Source organism: Haematobia irritans, chromosome 1 (assembly GCF_050003625.1).
Source record: "Haematobia irritans isolate KBUSLIRL chromosome 1, ASM5000362v1, whole genome shotgun sequence".
Classification (NCBI taxonomy): Eukaryota; Metazoa; Arthropoda; class Insecta; order Diptera; family Muscidae; genus Haematobia; species Haematobia irritans.
This window is the reverse complement of record NC_134397.1, coordinates 150,093,616-150,118,622: the sequence shown is the minus strand read 5'-3', so window position 1 is coordinate 150,118,622 and position 25,007 is coordinate 150,093,616. Positions and strand designations below refer to the sequence as shown.

Below are 25,007 nucleotides of genomic sequence, written 5' to 3'. Positions count from 1 at the left end.
AAAATTTCATTAAAATTTTTTTCTACCAGTGTATGTCCTAAGGTGAAACATAATATGTTTGAACAATACAAACAATATTTTGTTTGGACCAATCCTGAAAATATATATGCTTGAAACAAAATGTGTTTGGGGTATATGTTACAGTAGCGATTTTTTTTGAGGGTACACCATAGGATGGGAAGTATATTAAATTTGTCATTCCATTTGTAACACATCGAAATATTGCTCTAAGACCCCATAAAGTATATATGGATGCCCTCATTCCAGAGTGCGCTAAGTCGACTTAGCATGTTTTGATGGAGTTCGCTGTTTTTTATTCGGATTGATGTGAATTGCATCCTGTCAAAAGTTCGAATTTATTGGACATTTCTATCAAAAGTTATGGTTAATATTGTACTTAGCCTGTGACTAAAATTTAAAAAAAAATGTCCAACCCAAAAAGGGCAAAAAAGTTTGTTCGGTCTAAAGTGGTCTAAGTCATTTTTAGCTATGTTCTATTATCACTAATTTGAGTTCGTACATACACAGAAAAAAATTTCACGAAAATTTTTCCAATTAAAATTTTAATTGAGTTTTAAAAAATATTCAATTAAAAATTTAATTGATTCAACAAATTTTTTAATTGAAACAAAAATAAATAGTATCAATTAATTGTTTAATTGGATCAAGTAATTTTTTAATTGGCCTTCAATTCATTTTTTAATTGATACTATCATTTCTGTGATTGAAGACATTTCAATTAAAAAATTAATTGGATCAATTAATTTCGTGATTGAACCAGAAACAAATTTTTTTGTGTGTACTAAAAAAAAAATTATAAAAAATATGATTTTAAGACCGAAAATAAGGGAATTTCTATCCTATACGGGTTTTGAGAAATTTCAAAAAACAAAACTTGTTTCCTGTAAAGTTCACTTTTTAGACTTAGCGCACTTTGGAATGTAGACATCGATATATTCTGGGTGATGGTGAAATTCTGAGTCGATCTAAGCATGTCCGTCCGTCTGTTTAAATCACGCTAACTTCCTAACGAAACAAGCTATCATCTTGAGACTTGGCAAAAGTAGTTGTTATTGATGTAGGTCAGATGGTATTGCAAATGGGCCATATAGGTTCACGTTTACGTATAGCCCCCATATAAACGGACCCCCAAATTTGGCTTGCGGAGCCTCTAAGAGAAACATATTTCATCCGATTTGGCTAAAATTTAGTACATGGTATTAGTATATGGTCTTTAACAACTCAGCAAAAATTGGTCCACATCGGTTCATAATTATATATAGCCCCCATATAAACCGATCCCCAGATTTGGCTTGCGGATCCTCTATGAGAAGCAAATTTCATCAGATCCGGTTCAAATTTGGTACATGGTGTAAGTATATGGTCTCTAACAACTATGCAAAAATTGGTCCACATCGTTCCATATTTATATATAGCCCCCATATAACTCGATCCCCAGATTTGGCTTGCGGAGCCTCTAAGAGAAGCAAATTTCATGCGATCCGGCTGAAATTTGGTACATGGTGTTAGTATATGGTCTCTAACAACTATGCAAAAATTGGTCCACATCGGTCCATAATTATATATAGCCCCCATATAACTCGATCCCCAGATTTGGCTTGCGGAGCCTATAAGAGAAGCAAATTTCATGCGATCCGGCTGAAATTTGGTACATGGTATATGGTCTTTAACAAAGTAAGCAAAAATTGGACCACATCGGTCCATAATTACATATAGCCCCCATATAAACTGATCCCCAGATTTAGATTGCGGAACCTCAAAGAGAAGCAAATTTCAAATTTAGTATATGATGTTGGTATATGGTTTCTAACAACCAAGCAAAAATTGGTCCACATCGGTTCATAATTATATATAGCCCCCAGATTTTACCTCCGGAGCCTCTTGGAAGACCAAAATTCATCTGATTCAGTTGAAATTTGGTTCGTAGTGTTAATATATGGCCTCAAACACCCATGCAAAAATTGGTCGAAATCGGTCCATAATTTTATAAAGCCCCCATATAAACCGATCCCCAGATTTGACCTCAGGAGCCGCTTGGAAGATCAAAATTCATCCGATTTGGTTGAAATTTGGTACGTGATGTTAGTATATGGCATCCAACAACCATGCAGGAATTGGTTCATATCACTCCATAATTATATAAAGCCCCATATAAACCCATCCCGAGATTTGGTTTTGGAGCCTCTTGGAAAAACAAAATTCATCCGATCTGGTTGAAATTTGGTACGTGGTGTTAGTATATGATATTTAAGAACCATACAAAAAGTGGTCCATATCAGTCCATAATCATATATAGCCCCCATATAAATCTATCCCGAGATTTGGTTTTGGAGCTTCTTAGAGGAGCAAATTTCATCCAAGTCAGTTGAAATTTGGTACATTCTGCTAGTATATGGCCGTTAACAACCATGCCTAACTAGCTCCATATCGGTCTATAGTTATATATAGCCCTCAGAAAACGATGTTAAGAGTTTTAAGATACCTTGCCATCGGTAAGTATTACCACAACGCAAATAATTCGATTGTGGATGATAGTCTTTCGCAGAAGTTTCTACGCAATCCATGGTGGAGGGTACATAAGATTCGGCCAGGCCGAACTTACGGCCGTATATACCTGTTTTTAAATAAAATCTGTTCATAAATTTTAATGTTATTCTTTCTTCTTTTCGAAAAATTTCGGCTTATAACCACTCGATCCATAAATATTCTACCAAATTTTGAAGAAAATTTTGCCAAAAGACTACCAAATAAAAGAATCTTATTCTACAGGTTTTGATTTAATTAATTAGAAATCTATGTCAACATTTTATTTCTATAGAAAATTTTGTAAAAATTTTATGTCTATAGAAAATGTTGTCAAAATTTTATGTCTATAGAAAATTTTGTCAAAATATTATTTCGATAGAAAATTTTGTCAAAATTTTATTTCTATAGAAAATTTTGTCAAAATTATATTTCTATAGAAAATTTTCTCAAAATTTTAATTCTATAGAAAATTTAGAAGTACCTCTTAGATGGAGAAGAATATTTTGCAAAATCTTCCAAAACATCAAGAATTCTACCAATTTACCAAACAGTAAAAAATCTGTCATTTTTGGTAGACTCGTGTTCATAATTGTATATAGCCCCCATATAAAGCGACCCCCATATTTCAATTCTGGCTCTATAATTACCGCACAAAAGTTTATATCGGTTCGTAGGTATTTCTTCCCTTTATATCCCGGTCATGAACTGAATATATGCGTATTTAATCGACCTTTCTTTTGTCTAATATATATCCCGCATGGACTAACTTACAGTTTAGAAGATGATGTTAAGAAGTTTTAAGATGCCTTGTCATCGGCCTCAACCTCAATTGTGGACGACCGTCTTTAGTAGAAGTTTCTACGCAATCCATGGTGAAGGGTACATAAGATTCGGCCTGGCCGAACATACGGCCGTATATACTTGTTTTTTTTCTATTATTTGTCTACAATTCAAGCAGATCCTCATTCACAGCATACAGCAATTCACAATCTTTGTGAAACCTTACAGGTGAAATTGTCTATGTGGAGTAATCTGTACACCATATTGTACGGGGATTATGCTATTGCACTTTGCCTCCATGTAATTGTCGTTTTTTATTTTAATGGTTCACAAACGTATGTATTTGTAAAATCGGTTTTTAAAGCAATCTTAGATAAGTGGATTGCCAAAACCATATGTAGTGTAAATACAAGAAAGTAAAGTCTAAGGTCGTATAGGATGAGAATTACCTTACGGAAAATGGAACAACTCCAGGACGGGTACAGGACCAGTCAAAGTTCTGGTCAAAACGTATGAGCGGGACGAGTCACTTTAACATATGTTTCTCATTGACTTGTTAAAATTTACAAATTAGGACCCTACTGGGACTTATTCCAACGGACACGTAGTGGGGCAATTCCTCATGAACCAGTCTGGGTCAAGCTCTAACCAACCTCATTCCATTTTGAGTGTCAGAAAGGAAAAACTTTCGGAATATATTGTTAAACATATTATCATTTTACAACTAGCGTAACCGGGCCCGCTTCGCTGCGTCTTCAGAAGCGTATTTATAGGATAATTTTGCGTTAACTTTGTCGACCATATCTTTCGACCTCAAACCAGATTCGAAAAGATTTGAACTTTTTTAAAGAGTAGGGTCAGGAGAGCTCTGGCACAAAAACTGAGGAGAGGGTGTTCCCTTTCCAACCAATTTTTTTTTTAATTATGATCTGTTGAAGTCCCTGATCAAAAATATATATACTCTGTATGGTCGGAAATCTATATTTCTATGTGCTACAAACCCAATGGCCCTATGGGTTCAATGAGAACCCTATGGGTTCAATGAGAAAAAAGTTATACAAATTTCCTAAATTTTCTAAATTTTACCAAAATTGTATTCAATACGAAGTTACGGTGTTTGTACAAATTCTAAATCCAATTTTCTTCTTAAAATACGATATTTTCTTAAACAAAATTAAAATTATGTTTAAATTTTTTTTTTAAACATCTGTTGTTCAAAAGTAAAAAAATGTCGGAAAAAACATCAAATTTTAGATTCACTTTATGATTTGTGCACATTGCCTACCTTTGGCATGAATTATGGTCTTCAAACAGCCGACAAATCTACCACACGCTGCACGAATATGGATCACATTCGATGAATACGAGCACAAAAAAAAAAAAAAAACAAGTATATACGGCCGTAAGTTCGGCCATGCCGAAGCTTATGTACCCTCCACCATGGATTGCGTAGAAACTTCTACTGAAGCCGATGGCAAGGTATCTTAAAACTTCCTAATACCGTAATATATACCACATAGTCCATACGTGGTATATATTAAACTAAAAAAGGCCGATTAAATACGTATATAATTAAGTTTAAAGTTTCTATAGAAATAACATTTTGGCAAAATAAAATAGTGACAACACTTTCTATAGAAGTAAAATTTTGACAAAATTTTCTATGGAAATAAAATTTGGAAAAAAATTTCTATAGAAATAAAATTTTGACAAAATTTTCTATAGAAATAAAATGTTGACAAAATTTTCTATAGAAATAAAATTTTGACAATGTTTTCTCTAAAAATAAAATTTTGGTAGATTATTTTTGGCTCGAGTGGCAACCATGATTATGAACCGATATGGACCCATTTTTGTGTGATTGGGGATCGGCTATATATAACTATAGACCGATATGGACCAATTTTGGCATGGTTAATAGCCTTATACTAACACCACGTTGCAAATTTCAACCGGATCGGATGAATTTTGCTACTCCAAGAGGCTCCGGAGATCAAATCTGGGGAACGGTTTATATGGGGGCTATATATAATTATGGACCGATAATGACCAATTCTTGCGTGTTTGTTATAGACCACATTCTAACAGCATGTTCCAAATTTCAACCGGATCGGATGAATTTTGCTCCTCTAAGAGGCTCCGGAGGTCAAATCTGGGGATCGGCTTATATGGGGGCTATATATAATTATGGGTCGATGTGGACCAATTTTTGCATGGTCATTAGAGAACATATACCAACACCATGTACCAAATTTCAGCCGGATCGATTGAAATTTGCTTCTCTTAGAGGCTCCGCAAGCCAAATCGGGGGATAGGTTTATATGGGGGCTATATATAATTATGGGCCGATGTGGACCAATTTTTGCATCGTTGTTAGAGACCATATACTAACACCATGTACCAAATTTCAGCCGGATCGGGTGAAATTTGCATCTCTTAGAGGCCTCGCAAGCCAAATCGGGGGATCGGTTTATATGGGGGCTATATATAATTATGGACCGATGTGGACCAATTTTTGCATGGTTATTAGAGACCATATACTAACACCATGTACCATATTTCAGCCGGATTGGAGAATATTCCGGAGATAACTGCAATAATCTGAGGACTTTATGCCGGACTCAAAATAGGTTTGTTTTAGTTCATTGTACTTTACAGGAAGTTTATGATATTGTGAGTGATTTGAAGCGGAATAAATCTCCTGGATATGATAATATATCATCAAATGTTGTTATTGAGTTCAAGGAGTATTTATGTCCATATTTAGTAAAAATATTTAATGTTATGGTTGACTCAGGAAATTACCCCAAAAGTTTAAAAATTAGTAAGGTTATACCAATTCCGAAAGTTGGAGGTGCACTTTCTATTGATCAATTTCGACCAGTGAGTATTTTATCAATCGTTGACGTGGTATTGGAGAAATTATTACATAGAAGCATATCTAAATACCTAGATGATAGTAACACAATATATAGATACCAATTTGGTTTTAGGAAGGGGTCTGGAGTAGAAGAGGCTACTATGAATCTATTGAATTTTGTATGTAGGAGTTTGGATCAAGGATATAAGGGTGTTGGTGCCATATTTTTGGATCTCACTAAAGCTTTTGATATAATTGATCATGATATACTTCTTGAAAAATTATATTACTATGGGATTCGAGGAAGAGAATTATTGTTACTACGGAGTTTCTTGTATAATAGGAAACAGTTTGTACAAGTTTCCGGCGAAAGGAGTAGTATGTGTGATGTGAACAGTGGAGTACCTCAAGGTAGTTGTTTAGGGCCGCTGTTGTTTGCAATTTATATAAATGATATTTCAAATCTGGGATTGGAAGGGTGTATGTTTATGTTTGCGGATGACATATGCCTTCTTTATCCGTACAGAAACGAGCTTGTTTTGAAAATTTCAATGGAGCGTGATATGTGTTTAGTCCTAGAGTATATGAGGATTAACAAGATGGTATTAAATGCGTTTAAGACCAAGCTAATTAGATTCAGACCGAATTCACATCAACTTCGCCAGGACTTTTCGATATCTATAGGTGAGCATGAGGTTAAGGAAGTGAGCGAAGTAAAATACTTAGGACTACATTTGAGGTTTAATTTATCTTGGGACTTGCATATTGCTTTTATAAGAAATAAGGTATCCCCGGCTGTTGGGATTTTGAATAAACTTAGGTATGTCTTAAACACTGAAACCAAGATGATGATATATCAAGCATTAGTTCACAGCCATATTGGGTTTTTGGCGGGAATCTATGGTCACAAAAACTCAACTGAGTTACAATCACTGCAACGCATGCAGAACAAGGCACTAAAAGCGGTTCACAACTTGCCGCAGAGATATTCTACAGTGGATTTGTATGGGAAAATTTGCAACACAATTTTGCCAGTACATTATCTGTATAGATATCAGATACTTATTTATGTTTATAAATCATTGAATAATATAGGATATCACACTATTGGATTTTATCAGAATCAGATTACGTTTAATACAAGGAATAGAACACAATTACGAGTAGCTAGATGTAGGTTGGAGATGTCCAGACAACGAGTAGAATGCATTGGTTGCTCCTTGTTTAACAGATTACCGGTTGATGTAAGGAACTTGTTACGGCTATCGCAATTCAAACGGAATTTGAAGAATCATTTACTACGTAATGTTCAGGAATTTTTGAATTAATTTGTAATTTGAATTATTTACAATAATCAACTGTATTAATATTAAAATATTATATAGTTTTAGGTTACTTCTTAATTAAAAACTTTAGAGTAGTTGTTATCTTGCCAACTTGCCTCAAAAATGTCTTAAAGGCGCTGAGGCTATAAAATGTATTGTTATGTTTTTAATTGAAATTTTAAATAAATAAAAAAAAAAAAAAAAAAAAAATTACTTCTCTTAGAGCAATCGCAAGCCACGGGAGCCACCGTGGTGCAATGGTTAGCATGCCCGCCTTGCATACACAAGGTCGTGGGTTCGATTCCTGCTAAGACCGAACACCAAAAAGTTTTTCAGCGGTGGATTATCCCTCCTCAGTAATGCTGGTGACATTTCTGAGGGTTTCAAAGCTTCTCTAAGTGGTTTCACCACAATGTGGAACGCCGTTCGGACTCGGCTATAAAAAGGAGGTCCCTTGTCATTGAGCTTAATATGGAATCGGGCAGCACTCAGTGATAAGAGAGAAGTTCACCAATGTGGTATCACAATGGACTGAATAGTCTAAGTGAGCCTGATACATCGGGCTGCCACATAACCTAACCTAACCTAAGCCAAATTTGGGGGTCCGTTTATATGGGGGCTATACGTAAAAGTGGACCGATATGGCCCATTTGCAATACCATCCGACCTACATCAATAACAACTACTTGTGCCAAGTGTCAAGTCGATAGCTTGTTTCGTTCGGAAGTTAGCGTGATTTCAACAGACGGACGGACGGACGGACGGACATGCTCAGATCCACTCAGACTTGAAACTTGGCACAATTAGTTGTTATTGATGTAGGTCGGATGGTATTGCAAATGGGCCATATCGGTCCACTTTTACGTATAGCCCCCATATAAACGGACCCCAAAATTTGGCTTGCGAGGCCTCTAAGAGAAGCAAATTTCATCCGATCCGGCTGAAATTTGGTACATGGTGTTAGTATATGGTCTCTAACAACCATGAAAAAATTGGTCCACATCGGTCCATAATTATATATAGCCCCCATATAAACCGATCCCCCGATTTGGCTTGCGAGGCCCCTAAGAGAAGCAAATTTCATCCGATCCGGCTGAAATTTGGTACATGGTGTTAGTATATGGTCTCTAACAACCATGCAAAAATTGGTCCACATCGGTCCATAATTATATATAGCCCCCATATAAACCGATCCCCCGATTTGGCTTGCGAGGCCCCTAAGAGAAGCAAACTTCATCCGATCCGGCTGAAATTTGGTACATGGTGTCAGTATATGGTCTCTAACAACCATGCAAAAATTGGTCCACATCGGTCCATAATTATATATAGCCCCCATATAAACCGATCCCCCGATTTGGCTTGCGAGGCCTCTAAGAGAAGAAAATTTCATCCGATATGGCTGAAATTTGGTACGTGATGTTAGTATATGGTCTCTAACAACCATGCAAAAATTGGTCCACATCGGCTCATAATTATATATAGCCCCCATATAAACCGATCACCAGATTTGACCTCCGGAACCTCTTGGAAGACCAAAATTCATCTGATTCAGTTGAAATTTGGTACGTGGTGTTAATATATGGCCTCAAACTCCCATCCGAAAATTGGTCGATATCGGTCCATAATTATATATAGGCCCCATATAAACCGATCCCCAGATTTGACCTCCAGAGCCCCTTGGAAGAGCAAAATACTTCCCATTCGGTTGAAATTTGGTACGTGATGTTAGTATATGGTATCCAACAACTATGCAGGAATAAGAAGTTTTAAGATACCACAACCCAAGTAATTCGATTGTGGATGACAGTCTTTCGTAGAAGTTTCTACGCAATCCATGGTGGTGGGTACATAAGATTCGGCCTGGCCGAACTTGCGGCCGTATATACTTGTTTGGATTTGAAATAGTTGGCAATGTCAAAAGACTTTCTTGACAGACTGTATACTTTATGGGGTCTTAGAGCAATATTTCGATGTGTTACAAACGGAATGACAAAGTTAATATACCCCCATCCTATGTTGGAGGGTATAAAAATTAATAGTATCAATTAAGTTTTTAATTGGATCAATAAATTTTTTAATTGACTTTCAATTAATTTTTTGATTGATCATTTCTGTGATTGAAGACACTTTAATCAAAAATTTATTGGATGAATTAGTTTCGTGAATGAAGACAAAAAATATTTTTTTGAAGACAAAAAATATTTTGTCTTATTATTGAATTTTTTCTGTGTATTGAACGATAAAGAGAATAGTATAACGAAGATTATACAATTTTTAAATTTGAATTTTCGTTAAAAAAAAAATCTTTACAATTATGGAATAATATGTGCTTCAGTGTCTTTGAATTGTTTATCTGATTTGTATAAACCAATGCATTTATTATGATATCTTTCTGCAAGAGAGTCTAATTGAGTTAATTATGAAGTTTATATAAAAGGCGAACTTAATCCTTCAGCTGATGTTAAATACCACAACTAAAACAAATTCTGAGGCCGGTGAAGAAAAATGCAGATGTAAAACTCCTACGTGTCGAAATTCTAGTTGCCTGAATCCTGTCAGTTTCAAGCCTTGTAGGTTTACGTTTAAGTTTGAAATTTCTTTTATTTCATCAAATATTTATACTAAAAACTTTATTCATAAGTCTTATTTTGAGGTATCGAAATTTTCTGCATGACAGCTAGGAGCCAAAACAAAGTTTGAAAGAATATTCTATCCCGGAGGACCTTATTGGCATTCAGCTTTAGGAAAATTTTGTACAAACACACACACCCATACGACCACTTAAAATGTATTAAAGGCTTATAAGTATATGTGGGCAGGAAAACGTATTTGGATGAGTATTAGTAGAAAAGAGATTGAGGGTTTACCAGGATATATACAGGATACCCAAAATTGAATGAACCCATGCATGTATGTTTTTGTATTTTCATGTGTGTTTTTGTTAACCGCAAAAGTTTGGCTGATTTGTCTTGGTCCTTTTTTTTTTTGTTGTGTGTGGATATTGATGAGGGAAACTTTTTTTTCATATGGTAAAATTTTATTAATAAATTATGATGTATTAGGGGGAAAAAAAGAAGAGGAAACACCTATTCGTATACTCAGTATGTGTGTGTTATCCAAATATCAGTATAACCCAAACAGGATGTCATCTTGTCAAAACATATTAATATTCTGTGAAATAATATTTTCCAATTCAAGTTTTGTGTGTGTGTGGGTGTTTTTTGTAATTTTCTGAGGTTGACCCTCGGTGTCAGTTGATAATTTAATATTCAATTTTTTTATGAATTTTATACTGGATATAGGGGATCAAATTTCATGAAACGTTACTTGACTTAAAAATCATAAATATTAAATGTAGCCCGAAGAGTTGTGTCCAGATAATGTCAGTTGAATGGAATGTTCATTTGGTGAGTTCATGTCACAGAAGTTGTTTGAAAGTAAATTACTCGAATTCAGGATAACCATGTGTTTTGGCTCAAATTGAATTGGTTTCCAAGAGCTCAAGTTTTGGTATTCCAAAAATTTTTGTTGAAATTGACATTTAATTCGACAAAATGAATTGACTCAGACACGTCAGTTAAAGCGAAATTTTTGGTTATCATGGAGTTATGTCAGATGAAGCACTTATGTTATCTAACACTTATCCGTTTATAAGTCTCAAAAATATCCATATATTGGTTCGATAACCGTTGATAATTTCTACAAAGTGGCAAAAAAATGGAGTCACACGCAACTAAATTCGTAGTTCGGGAGAGTAGCTTATGCATATTGAACGAAAAACTAGTCGAACGAAAAGCAGTTACTTGAATTCTAATCAATTTGGCCTTTTCTTTTTTGAAAGTTCATTTCATTTATATGTGAAGACATTGATTATCAAAAATGGCAATTTTTTGCCTAAGAATCATAGCTGCCACATTTGGTATAATTTTTCCAAAAATTGTAGATTTTTTACTGTTTGGTAGAATGGTAGAAAAATTTTCGATAGAAATAAAATTTTGCGAAAATTTTTATAGAAATAAAATTTTGCAAAAAAAATCTATAGAAATAAAACTTTGCGAAAATTTTCTAGAGATATAAAATTTTGCGAAAATTTTCTATAGAAAGAAAATCTTGACAAAATTTTCTATAGAAAGAAAATTTTGCAAAAAATTTCTATAGAAAGAAAATTTTGCAAAAATTTTCGATAGGAAGAAAATTTTTCAAAAAAATTTCTATAGAGAGAAAATTTTGCAAAAATTTTCTATAGAAAGAAAATTTTGCAAAAATTTTCTATAGAAATAAAATTTTTGGAAAATTTTCTACAGAAATAAAATTTTATGAAAAATTTTTATAGAAATAAAGTTTTCTGAAAATTTCTCCCAAGAAATTAGCATATAAACCCAAGTTTTCTGAATATTTTTTTATAGAAATAAAATTTTGCAAAAATTTCCTACAGAAATAAAATTTTGGAACATTTTCTATAGAAATAAAATGTAATGAACATTTTCTATTTAAATGAAATTTAGTGAAAATTTTCTATAGAAATAAAATTTTGTGAATATTTTCTATAGAAATAAAATTTTGCAAAAATTTTCTATAGAAATAACATTTTCGGAAAATTTTCTATGTAAATACAATTTTGCGAAAAATTTCTATAGAAATAAAATTTTGCAAAAAATTTCTATAGAAATAAAACTTTGCAAAAATTTTCTAGAGATATAAAATTTTGCGAAAATTTTCTATAGAAAGAAAATCTTGACAAAATTTTCTATAGAAAGAAAATTTTGCAAAAATTTTCTATAGAAAGAAAATTTTGCAAAAATTTTCTGTAGAAATAACATTTTTTTAATATTTTTTTATAGAAATAAAGTTTTCTGAAAATTTAGCAAACATTTTCTACAGAAATAAAATTTTGCGAAAATTTTCTATAGAAATAAAATTTAATAAAAGTTTTCTATTCAAATAAAAGTTTGTGAACATTTTCTATAAAAATAAAATTTAATGAAAATTTTCTATGGAAATAAAATATAATGAGAATTTTCTATAGAAATAAAATTTAATGAAAATTTTCTATAGAAATAAAATTTTGCGAAAATTTTCCGTTGAAATAAAATTTTGCGAACATTTTCTATAGAAATAAAATTTTTCGAAAATTTTCTATAGAAATAAAATTATGCGAAATTTTTCCGTAGAAATAAAATTTTGCGAAAATTTTCTATAGAAATAAAATTTTGCGAAAATTTTCTATAGAAAGAAAATTTTGGAGAATTTTCTATAGAAATACAATTTAATGAAAATGTTCTCTACAATTTGTGAATATTTTCTACAGAAATAAAATTTTGCAAAAATTTTCTATAGAAATAAAATTTTGGGAAAATTTTCTATATAAATAAAATTTTGCGACAATTTTCTATAGAAATAAAATTTTACAAAAATTTTCTATGGAAAGAAAATTTTGGGAAAATTTTCTATGGAGAGAAAATCTTGAAAAAATTTAATAGAAATAAAATTTTTGGAAAATTTTCTATAGAAATAAAATTTTAGTTTTATAGAAATAAAGTTTTGTAAAAATTTTGTATAGAAATAAAATTTTGCAAGAATTTTCTATAGAAATAAAATTTCAAAAAAATGTTCTACAGAAATAAAATTTTGCGAAAATTTTCTGTAGGAATAAAATTTTATGAAAATTTTCTATAGAAATAAAATGTTGTGAAAATTTTCTGTAGGAATAAAATTTAATGAAAATTTTCTATAGAAATTTTTTTTTTCGAAAATTCTTTATATAAATAAATAAAATTTTTGGAAAATTCTCAATAGAAATAAAATTTTTGGAAAAATTTCAATAGAAATAAGATGTTGCGAAAATTGTCTATAGAAATAAAATGTTGCGAAAATTTTCTATAGAAATAAAATTTTGGGAAAATTTTCTATAAAAATAAAATTTTGCGAGAATTTTTTTTTGAAAGAAAATCTTGACAAAGTTTTCTATAAAAATAAAATTTTGCAAAAATTTTCTATAGAAATAAAATTTTGCAAAAATTTTCAACAAAAATAAAATTTTGCTAAAATTTTTTATAGAAATAAAATTTTTGTTGTTTTTTTGATTTCAGCTTAAAACCATACATTGACTTAACTACAAGTGTAGCTTAACCAACAGAGGAAAAGAATGTTTGTCAAATTTATTTGGGCAAAGCCCTATAGGCTGCAAGATGGTTGGATGGACGAACGTTTCGGAATTACCACATTCCTCATCAGCATTCTCTACTTGCAGCAAAACTATCAACCAATTATCAGAATAAATTCAGGCAGTTTATTAAACCCAACAAGCCGGCTATCACTGTAAAACTTTTTTTCGGAAGGTTCAAGTGTGGTTCATTGTTGGGTTTAATGAACTGTCTGAATTTATTCTGATAATTGGTTGATAGTTTTGCTGCAAGTAGAGGATGCTTATGAGGAATGTGGTAATTCCGAAACGTGCGTCCATCCAACCATCTTGCAGTCTATAGGGTTTTGCCCAAATAAATTTGACAAATATTCTTTTCCTCTGTTGGTTAAGCTACACTTGTAGTTTAGTCAATGTATGGTTTTAAGCTGAAATGAAAAAAAAACAACAACTATGATTAAAGAACAAAACCAACAATAACAAAATAAAACGAATGAAATAAAATTTTGCGAAAATTTCTATATAAATAAAATTTTGCAAAAATTGTCTATAGAAATAAAATTTTGCGAAAATTTTATATAGAAATACAATTTTGCGAGAATTTTTTATAGAAAGAAAATTTTGACAAAATTTTCCATAGGAATAAAATTTTGCAAAAATTTTCTATACAAATAACATTTTGGGAAAATTTTCTATAAAAATAAAATTTTGCAAAAATTTTCTACAAAAATAAAATTTAGCTAAAATTTTCTATAGAAATAAAATTGTGCGAAAATTTCTATATAAAAAAAATTTTGCAAAAATTTTCTGTAGAAATAAAATTTTGCGAAGATTTTCTATAGAAATAAAATTTTGCGACGATTTTCTATACAAAGAAAATCTTGACAAAATTTTCTATAGGGAGAAATTTTTGCAAAAATTTTCTATAGAAATAAAATTTTGCGAAATTTTGGAAAAAAATAAATTTTTGCGAAAATTTTTTATAGAAATAAAATTGTTAGAAAATTATCTATAGAAAAAAAAATTTGCGAAAATTTTCTATGGAAATTCAAGAGATATTTAAACATTGTTGCTATTTTTTCATACTAACCACAAAAAATTGATGAAAAACCTCAAAACAAAGATTTTTTAATTTGGTAGTTTCGTGGTAAAAGTTTCATCAATATTGGTAGATTATGTTTGGCACGAGTGGCAACCGTGCTCAGAATCCATTCAAATGTTAACAATGTTTTCACTTTTTCACTTAACACATATTATATACACCCAGAGAAGGAATATGATCACCTCAAACATGTTTTAAGAGCAAAATGTTATTTTTGGGTGGTGACCATGTAACATGGTTTTCGCAACCATGTTATTTTCTCGGAAATCATGTATCTGATTTCGGCAAGCAGGTTATATTTGACGAGAAAACAACATTTTAGTGACAAACATGTTACATGGTCACCATACAAAAATAACATTTTGCTCTTGAAACATGTTTGAGGTGATCATATTCCTTCTCTGCGTGTAGGTTCATTTCTACTCGACAACAAAATACGAAGTGTTTTGCTTTTCAAAATAGAGGAACCCAAATGAATTTTCTTTCGTTTAAAAGAGGAAAGAGCACATTTGGTAGATATACAAGAACCGGAGACGTCTACGTACTATTTAACATTTACTTTGCATACTTTTAGGCGGGTCAAGTGCCGTATACAAAATAATGTATAAGAAGGGGAAAGTGCTAACAACTATAGTAACTGAAGTGTACACTCGATTACATATTATGGCAATAACGGGACTTGGGATAAAAATTTACAAAAAAAAAAAATAAAAACGTGACACAACTTGACAAAAGAAGTGACACAAAAGTATCACTGCTTCTAAAAAGCGGCAAATGTGCTACTAAAGTGGAAACGGTACCACTACATACGAGTGAATGTGAATATAGTGAAGTCAATATGACCTCCAGTTCGGCTGAGCAAAATCTGATGTACCGTGGAATATGGATCACATATTTAGAAAATCATATGGGGGAAAAAAGGGGCAGAAAAATGCAAAGACGCAATAAAAAGTGGCACGGAAATACCACTGCTTCAAAAAAAATGGCAAACGTGGCACAACGGCAAGAATGCATGTTTACGAATATGATGAAGCCAATACGCCTCCAGTTCGGCCATGCATTAACTGCTATTCCTACTCATTTCTAATTAAAGCTTATTGGCCTTAATATAAGTAACAAAACCATTTCACTTTTCTTTGTGATGCCCTTGGTCAAAAATTATTATGAGATTTCTTGAATAGCTATTAGTGCCTTTCTATGTGCCGTATAATTGAATTCTATTGTGTACTTTCAGAAGTGAAAAAGTTTTTTGTTATAATTCTTAATTACTCTTCAATGCAATTATAAATTTATGATGAACTTATGCCATGCCAAGACCATGCCTTAGGCTATGTAATTTCAAATTAAGCATACACCATTGGCAAGTATGTATAAATATATAAAATAAAAGTTTTCTCAATTAAGCAGGATTATTTTAAGAAATGACATTTAACTTGATTTTGTATGAATTGTATGAATGCCAAAATATACCAACTGGTCTTCTGCAACATCAACACCAACTCTATCAATATTTGCCACTAGAAGTCATTAAATGAACTATGTACATTCAAATATTTAAATAGAAAGGACGCAAAGGTAATGACAAGATGGAGAAGACTATGCCATTTGTTAATCTAGTCCTAGGAATTAATTTTTGCTCTTTGCTCAATTTCATTTATATGGTCTTTTGGACTTTGGACTTTAATTGAGTGTTAAATTTATTTGAATTTTATTTATACAACAAATCGTCGTACTAATTTCAATGGACATTCAGTATAAATAATTTAATAGAAACTATGTTGTGCAGTAAGAAATAGATTCTGTGCTCATGAATAGAAACACTGAAAGAAAAATGAAAATTTTATAGTTAGCTCATACTTTTTATTAAACAAGAAAAATAATATATATTTTTTTTATTCAGCAACGAAAAACCAATGGCAGAAATGAACGAAGAAAAATTTAAAAAGGTTTAGTCCGGGAACCACAGTGATGCAATGGTTAGCATGCTCGCCTTGCATACACAAGGTCGTGGGTTCGATTCCTGCATCGATCGAACACCAAAAAGTTTTTCAGCGGTTGATTATCCCACCTCAGTAATACTGGTGACATTTCTGAGTGTTTCAAAGCTTCTCTAAGTGGTTTCACTGCAATGTGGAAAGCCGTTCGGACTCGGCTATAAAAAGGAGGTCCCTTGTCCTTGAGCTTAACATGGCATCGGACAGCACTCAGTGATAAGAGAGAAGTTCACCAATGTGGTATCACAATGGACTGAATAGTCTAAGTGAACCTGATACATCGGGCTGCCACCTAAAGAAACTTTTGGCGAAAACCAAATGTTCCATGTTCGGGATAATTTAATACCTTCAAAAGTTTTATAAAACGAATAAATTTAGCGGATGTGTATAAAAATTTTGGAAGTGCTGTTTCATGCGTCATCGATGCGTTCCTCAAAGGTAGTTTAATAAGAGCACGGCAGGATCTGGACGTTCCGCTTCATCTAAGGATTTTTCAGGACATTATTTATCGACTTTCGCAAGCACTAGCAAATCTCCATCAAAGACCCGTAAGATTGATGGGCATTTGATCACAATAGTAGAAAATGTGATGAAAATTATCCTTTAAAACTATTGGAAATGTATGATCTTTCCACCTCAAATCTTCAATTAAAACAAGTATATACGGCCGTATGTTCGACCAGGCCGAATCTTATGTACCCTCCAGCATGGATTGCGTAGAAACTTTTACGAAAGACTGTCATCCACAATCGAATTAATTGGGTTGTGGTATCTTAAAACTTCTTAACATCGTTTTCTAAATTGTGAGTTAGTCCATACGTGGTATATATTACACAAAAAAGGTGTGTATAGGTAAGTCTACGAACGATTACGAATCGATATGGACTTTTGCACGTTACGTAGAGAGCCAGAATTGAAATATGGGGACTATATACAATTATGAACTTGATAGGGACCAATTTTTGTGTGATTGGGGATCGATTTATCTGAGGGCTATATATAGCTATAGACCGATATGGACCTAGTTAGGCATGGTTGTTAATGGCCATATACTAGCACAATGTACCAAATTTCAACTGACTCGGATGAAACTTGCTCCTCCAAGAAGCTCCAAAACAAAATCTCGGGATCGGTTTATATGGGGGCTATATATGATTATGGATTGATATGGCATGGTTGTTAAATATCATATACTACCACCACGTGCCAAATTTCAACCGGATCGGATGAAATTTGCTTCTCCGAAAGGCACCCGGGGTCAAATCTGGGGATCGGTTTATATGGGGGCTATATATAATTATTGACTGATTTGAACCAATTCCTGCATGGTTGTTGGATACCATATACTAACATCACGTACCATATTTCAACCGAATCGGATGAATTTTGCTCTTCCAAGGGGCTCCGGAGGTCAAATCTGGTGATCGGTTTATATGGGGGCTATATATAATTATGGACCGATATGGACCAATTTTTGCATGGTCATTAGAGACCATATCACCATAACACCATGAACCAAATTTCAGCCGGATCGGATGAAATTTGCTTCTCTTAGAGGCTCCGAAAGCAAAATGGGGGGATCGGTTTATATGGGGGCTATATATAATTATGGATCGATGTGGACCAATTTTTGCATGATTGTTAGAGACCATATACTAACACCATGTACAAAATTTCAGCCAGCTCGGATGAAATTTGCTTTTCTTAGAGTGTCTGCAAGCCAAATTTGGGGGTACGTTTATATGGGGGCTATACGTAAAAGTCGACCGATATAGCCCATTTGCAATACCATCCGACCTACATCAATAACAACTACTTGTACCAAGTTTCAAGACGATAGCTTGTTTCTTTCAGAAGTTAGCGTGATTTCAACAGACGGACGGACGGATGGACATGGTCAGATCGACTCAGAATTTCACCACGACCCAGAATATATATACTTTATGGGGTCTGGGAGCAATATTTCGATTTGTTACAAACAGAATGACAAAGTTAATAACAGGTTGGCTGACAAGTCCCCGATCCAACAAAGAACAAGTATATACGGCCGCAAGTTCGGCCAGGCCGAATCTTATGTACCCACCACCATGGATTGCGTAGAAACTTCTACGAAAGGCTGTGATTTAGTCCATACATGGTATATATTAGACAAAAAAGTTATGTATAGTTAAGTCTACAAATAATTATGAATCGATATGAACTTTTTGTACGTAGAGAGCCAGAATTGAAATATGGGGGTCGCTTATATGGGGGCTATATACAATTATGAACTTGATATGGACCAATTTTTGTGTGATTGGGGATCGATTTATCTGAGGGCCATATATAACTATAGACCGATATGGACCTAGTTAGGCATGGTTGTTAACGACCATATACTAGCACAATGTACCAAATTTCAACTCACTCGGATGAAATTTACTCCTCCAAGAGGTTCCAAAACCAAATCTCGGGATCGGTTTATATGGAACTATGTACGATTATGGACTGATATGGACCACTTTTGGCATGGTTGTTAAATATCATATACTACCACCACGTACCAAATTTAAAGCAGATCGGATGAATTTTGCTTCTCCAAAATGCACCGGAGGTCAAATCTGGGGATCGGTTTATATGGGAGCTATATATAATTATGGACTGATAGGAACCAATTCCTGCATGGTTGTTGGATACCATATACTAACATCACGTACCAAATTTCAACCGAATGGCAAGAATTTTGCTCTTCCAAGGGGCTCTGGAGGTCAAATCTGGTGATCGATTTATGTGGGGCCTATATATAATTATGGACCGATATCGACCAATTTTTGCATAGGAGTTTGATGCCAAATATTAACACCACATACCAAATTTCAACTGAATCAGATGAATTTTGGTCTTCCAAGAGGTTCCGGAGATCAAATCTGGTGATCGGTTTATATGGGGGCTATATATAATTATGAACCGATGTGGACCAATTTTTGCATGGTTGTTATAGACCATATACTAACATCACGTACAAAATTTCAGCCGGATCGGATGAAATTTGCTTCTCTTAGAGGCCTCGCAAGCCAAATCGGGGGATCGGTTTATATGGGGGCTATATATAATTATGGACCGATGTCGACCAATTTTTGCATGGTTGTTAGAGACCATATACTAACACCATGTACCAAATTTCAGCCGGATCAGATGAAATTTGCTTCTCTTAGAGGCCTCGCAAACCAAATCGGGGGATCGGTTTATATGGGGGCTATATATAATTATGGACCGATGTGGACCAATTTTTGCATGGTTGTTAGAGACCATATACTAACATCATGTACCAAATTTCAGCCGGATCGGATGAAATTTGCTTCTCTTAGAGGCCTCGCAAGCCAAATTTTGGGGTCCGTTTATATGGGGGCTATACGTAAAAGTGGACCGATATGGCCCATTTGCAATACCATCCGACCTACATCAATAACAACTACTTGTGCCAAGTTTCAAGTCGATAGCTTGTTTCGTTCGGAAGTTAGCGTGATTTCAACAGACGGACGGACGGACGGACGGACATGCTCAGATCGACTCAGAATTTCACCACGACCCAGAATATATATACTTTATGGGGTCTTAGAGCAATATTTCGATGTGTTACAAACGGAATGACAAAGTTAATATACCCCCCATCCTATGGTGGTGGGTATAAAAACGTATTTTTTGTCAAAATTCGTTTTTATTATTCAACATAGTTCCCTTCAAGAGCGATACAACGATTATAAAGACCTTCCAATTTTTTTGATACCATTTTGGTAGTACTCCTTCGGTTTTGCCTCAAAATAGGCCTCAGTTTCGGCGATCACCTCTTCATTGCAGCCAAATTTTTTCCCTGCGAGCATCCTTTTGAGGTCTGAGAACAAGAAAAAGTCGCTGGGGGTCAGATCTGGAGAATACGGTGGGTGGGGAAGCAATTCGAAGCCCAATTCATGAATTTTTGCCATCGTTCTCAATGACTTATGGCACAGTGCATTATCTTGGTGGAACAACACTTTTTTCTTCTTCATATGGGGCGGCCAAACGGATTTCGACCTTCAAACGCTCCAATAACGCCATATAATAGTCACTGTTGATGGTTTTTCCCTTCTCAAGATAATCGATAAAAATTATTCCATGCGCATCCCAAAAAAACAGAGGCCATTACTTTGCCAGCGGACTTTTGAGTCTTTTCACGCATCGGAGACGGTTCACCGGTCGCTGTCCACTCAGCCGACTGTCGATTGGACTCAGGATTGTAATGATGGAGCCATGTTTCATCCATTGTCACACGTCGACGGAAAAACTCGGGTGTATTACGAGTTAACAGCTGCAAACACCGCTCAGAATCATCAACACGTTGTTGTTTTTGGTCAAATGTGAGCTCGCGCGACATCCATTGTGCACAGAGCTTCCGTACATCCAAATATTGATGAATGATATGACCAACACGTTCCTTTGATATTTTTAAGGCCTCTGCTATCTCGATCAACTTCATTTTACGGCCATTCAAAATCATTTTGTGGATTTTTTTGATGTTTTCGTCGGCAACCACGTCTTACGGGCGTCCACTGCGTTCACCGTTCTCCGTGCTCATTTCACCACGCTTCAATTTTGCATACCAATCAGTTATTGTTGGTTTCCCTGGGGCAGAGTCCGGAAACTCATTATCAAGCCAAGTTTTTGCTTCCACCGTATTTTTGCCCTTCAGAAAACATTATTTTATCAAAACACGAAATTCCTTTTTTCCATTTTTTTTTCACAACAACAAAAGTTGCTTCACAAAAGACGCACTATCTCACAAACTAATTGACTTACAGACGTCAAATTTTGACACGAATCATTTGAAGGTTGGTACTATATAAAAATAATATGCATTTAATACTAGCGACGCCATCTATGTATCAGACCGGGGACTTATCAGCCAACCTGTTATACCCCAATCCTATGGTGGAGCGTACAAAAAAATTCAATAAAACAATTTTATTAGTTTTTCAGTGTACCCACCTATACATAGAGTATCCCATTGGTATTTACATACATATGCATTTGTTTAACTTTAATACTGTTTGGATTTATCTTTCATTGCCATGACAATCATTCATTATTCACTAGCATAGCACACGTATTTTATTCGATTATTTCGATGTGACATTAGTTTCGTTGAAAGGATATGTTTGCACATATACACCCGTGCACTCGACAGGGGTTTGTACCTCTTCATCATGATGACCATGATTGGCAGACGGGGCTAGGGGGGCTTGAGACAATCAATACATACTGCTTGTATATTTGAAATGCTCCATAGTGGCCAATGCTTAGTTTAGTATTCATTAACTAATTATTTATTTGTTTTCGACAGAATAAACAGTCATTTATCTTGGTCTATAGAAGATCTATTGTTTTGTGGAAAACCTAACGATTGATTCTAATTAAATATGCTACTTTAATTAAAATATTTGTTACCCACTAAGGTTTGAGATATAGAGAGAGACTCTTGTAGTGAGTTGTAACGAATGAGCACGAGTTTTGCATTGAAATAAAATGTCACAAATGGACAAATAGGATTTTTATTTTAAAGTTTTAGTTTAGTTTTAAAGTTAAGGTTGGTGGTGCACACTCTCTGGAAACAGAAAATATTCAATCGATTAATAATATATGTCTAATTAATTGTTTTTATATACATCACCGTAGTACAAGTTTCAAATTTTGTTTATAACACACCGATATATCGATTATCAACCATATGTGATATATATATTCTTGATCGAGGTGAAAATGTATCTGGTGCGTAAATTAGTAATGCGGGATTGACAACAGATGGCATCGGGCAGAACTGTAATATTCATTTCACAACCTCACTTCGTAGCTTTAGTTTTCAAAATGAGTCATTTGGCCAGGGTGTAATCAACACAGTTGTTTCTTTTTTGCCCCTCAATATCCCAGTAAAAGAAAAAACAAACGTTACAAAAAAGTATTAAAGATTTTATCCTTAGGTCCAGAAGTGGTTTAAAATTGGCGCAGAATCCATGGACTTGTGATATTTAGGAGGGATGTCCACCATTTCAACAGCCGTCGCACTGAATTTGCATCACTTTTTAAGGTGTGTTATTGAGCTTAACATGGAATCGGGCCAAACTCAGTGATAAGAGAGAAGTTCACCATTGTGGTATCCCAATGGACTGAATAGTCAAAGTGAGCCTGATACATTGGGCTGCCACCTAACCTAACCTAAGGTGTGATCCGAATTTAGTGTTTTGGATGTGAATTAAAATTTTTTGTGACACTTTGCCAATTCAATAATTTTTATAATTTTTTACGATTGACATCAAATGCTTTCAAAAATTCGCAATTTTTCTAGAATGGATTAAGCATTTTTTTTTGACAAAATTTAATTTATTTGTATCATTTTATTAATTCATTAATGTTGAATTAAAATAAATACATGTGTGGTTAAAATAAATGACATCTTTGGAAGATATTGGAGGGATGTGCATATCGTGTTAGCAAAATAGCACTTACGGGAAGCTGGCGACCTGCTGCCGTAAAGGTAACAGAGGATATGTTTCAAAATAGATGGGAAAAAGTAGCAATCCGATATGATATACATCCGAAAATGTTGTCCGTATGCTTGTTGTTATTGCGCTACAACGTTCAGTAATGAAGGCAACGTGTTGACATTTGACATACATTCGTTTTCTGTGTCGCAGGAAAATTTTTGCAAAATATTCCTCACCAACTAATTTTGACAAAATTTTTTATAGAAATAAAATTTTGACAAAATTTTATATAGAAATAAAATTTTGACAAAATTTTCTTTAGAAATAAAATTTTGACAAAATTTTCTATAGAAATAAAATGTTGACAAAATTTTCTTTAGAAATAAAATTTTGACACAATTTTCAACAGAAATAAAATTTGGACACAATTTTCTATAAAAATAAAATTTTGACAAAATTTTCTATAGAAACAAAATGTTGACAAAATTGTCTATAGAAATAAAATTTTGACAAAATTTTAAACAGAAATAAAATTTTGACACAATTTTCAACAGAAATAAAATTTGGACAAAATTTTCCATAGAAATAAAATTTTGACAACATTTTCTAAAGAAATAAAATTTTGACAAAATTTTCGATAGAAATAAAATTTTAACGAAATTTTCAACAGATATAAAATTTGGAAAAAATTTTCTTTAGAAATAAACTTTTGACAACATTTTCTATAGAAATAAAATTTTGCAAAATTTTCTATAGAAATAAAATTTTGACAAATTTTCTATAGAAATAACATTTTGACAAAATTGTCAACAGAAATAAAATTTTGCAAAATTTTCAACAGAAATAAAATGTTGACAAAATTTTCTACAAAAATAAAATTTTGCAAAATTTTCTATAGAAATAAAATTTGACAAAATTTTCTAAAGAAATAAAATTTTGACAAAATTTTCAATAGAAATAAAGTTTTGACAAAATTTTCTATAAAAATGAAATTTTTAAAAAATTTTCTATAGAAATAAAGTTTTGACAAAATTTTCAACAGAAATAAAATTTGGACAAAATTTTCAACAGAAATAAAATTTGGACAAAATTTTCTGAAGAAATAAAATTTTGACAAAATTTTCTATACAAATAACATTTTGACAAAATTTTCTATAGAAATAAAATTTTGACAAAATTTTCCAATGAAATAAAATTTTGACACAATTTTCTACAGACATAAAATTTTGACAAAACATTCTATGGAAATAAAATTTTGACAAAATTTCCTTTATAAATATAATTTTGACCAAATATTCTACCGAAATAAAGTTTTGACAAAGATTTCAATAGAAATAAAATTTGGATAAATTTTTCTATAGAAATTAGATTTTGACAAAATTTTCTACAGAAATAAAATTTTTACAAAATTTTCTATAGAAATAAAATGTTGACAAAATTTTCTATAAAAATAAAATTTTGACCAAACTTTCTATACAAATAAAATTTTGACAAAACTTTCCATAGAAATAAAATTTTGACAAAATTTTCTATAGAAATACATTTTTGACAACATTTTCTATAGAAATACAATTTTGACAAAATTTTCGTTAGAAATAACATTTTGACAAAGATTTCAATAGAAATGAAATTTGGACAAAATTTTCTATAGAAATTAAATTTTGACAAAATTTTCTAAAGAAATAAAATTTTGACAAAATTTTCTATACAAATAACATTTTGACAAAATTTTCTATAGAAATAAAATTTTGACAACATTTTCC

General features: G+C 32.8%; 1 protein-coding gene across 1 annotated transcript in view; it reads right to left on the bottom strand.

Moving 5' to 3' along the window:
* Nucleotides 1-25,007, bottom strand: part of LOC142232471 (uncharacterized) — a 42,683-nt gene that overhangs the window by 2,026 nt on the left and 15,650 nt on the right. The gene's annotated exons all lie outside the window — the stretch shown is intronic.